Source organism: Rhagoletis zephyria, unplaced genomic scaffold, assembly GCF_001687245.7.
Source record: "Rhagoletis zephyria isolate East Lansing unplaced genomic scaffold, Rhagoletis_zephyria_1.1 Rzeph_scaffold_64266, whole genome shotgun sequence".
NCBI lineage: Eukaryota > Metazoa > Arthropoda > Insecta > Diptera > Tephritidae > Rhagoletis > Rhagoletis zephyria.
This window is the reverse complement of record NW_016221317.1, coordinates 1-1,491: the sequence shown is the minus strand read 5'-3', so window position 1 is coordinate 1,491 and position 1,491 is coordinate 1. Positions and strand designations below refer to the sequence as shown.

Here is a 1,491-nt window from a genome sequence, read left to right as displayed (position 1 = left end):
TTGGCCACATTTGAGTCTAAATACGACACTTTGCGGTCAGTTAACATTAGTTAGATGCATATTCATCAATATTGTAGTTTTTGTATCAACTTTGTTACAAATTGCCATAGATTTCGAAAAAAAGAGAACAAAAACTTTAACTATCAGAGATTTAATGAGTCACTCAATTCACGTTGCTTATTTATCTACTATTGATTCATGGTTTAATAACTACGTTGCGATGAGCGTTTCAAAAGCAGTTGTATGTAACATCGACAGAAAGATTTTTTTTTTTAATATTTTAATCGGTTGTTCTCTATTTGCAAGACCCAGTTGAGACGGCAAGGAAATGGGCTTAATACTTGCTTTGAAAAATACTTGTGTTATTTCCGAATAGGCCAGTGCCATCAGAAAATGTTGTACTGTGAACTTGCTCTGTGGGAAAACGATTCGATTCTACGACCTGGCTCAGCAGTTGAAGTCTACAGTNTTCAAGACAGCGCCGTCTCTGCCCCTATCGACGACGTTGACGTCTGCCGCGGACACTGATTTTGATTTGTCTTCCATCACCCGCAAAGCTTTAAGACTGACTTCTTTAGTGCACGGATCCATACGATTTTTTGCTGATAAACCTATGGAACGTCACCTGAACTAGCTAGCATAGCACTTTAATTCCAAACTATAGACGAATAGATTCATAATTGCATCTAGGATGAATTGTAAACAACTATTTATACCGGCGCTATGCATACTCTTTTGCATATTGGGTAAGTAGTCCAAATACCTGTTGTTGGAAGAGGGGATGTGGGCCGTGGTTGACCAACGGAAGAGACAAGTGTAAAGAAGGTGGTAATTACATACGATAGGCATAACTTATTAATAATTCAAGACACAAAACTAAATACATAAGGGAAGGAAATGTGTCTATAAACTTTGTAAGTGAGGTACTGGAACTGGAGATTAACGACCTTCATCGGCGTAAAAGCACCTGTATGAAAACAGGTATTCGAATACATGTTTTTATAAAAGTAGAAATAATGACGCAAAAAATTTCTCTACGGACAATAATTTGAATCTTCCCACCGGATGCATTTAAGTAGGTACAATACAAATGTGGCTCTTCATGCAGTGAAATGCTGCTTCTCTGAAATACACATTCAAACTTGATAACCTTCGACCCCAACGCTGTTATGAAAGCAACTTATGCTGGAGAAAGTTGATTGTATTATTACATATTTGCTATTCTTGCTTTGTCTTATTATCAGAAAGCCTATAGACGGGACACCAGCTCAGATTAAAAGATAAGAAAATTGCTCGAACTACTTTGACGCTGCCTTAAAGAAAATTATGTATATGCTAATGACGTGCTAAGAAATTGCAGTATAAAGAAGATTTGTTTTATTACTACCATAGAAAATATTTACTATTAACGAATTGTTTACTTTTTTCCAGTGCCTTCTGTCCTATCAAACACTGCCTTCCTTATTCCACCTAAAAGTCAACACCTTTTCG

The 1,491-nt window shown here is 36.6% G+C and overlaps 1 long non-coding RNA gene across 1 annotated transcript; it reads left to right on the top strand.

Moving 5' to 3' along the window:
• The first annotated feature begins 486 nt into the window (after positions 1–486).
• On the top strand, positions 487–1,471 carry LOC108356741 (uncharacterized). The gene is made up of 2 exons (XR_001846617.1): positions 487–746; positions 1,432–1,471. It is a non-coding gene; the product is annotated as an uncharacterized LOC108356741 (long non-coding RNA).
• The last annotated feature ends 20 nt before the right edge of the window (positions 1,472–1,491 follow it).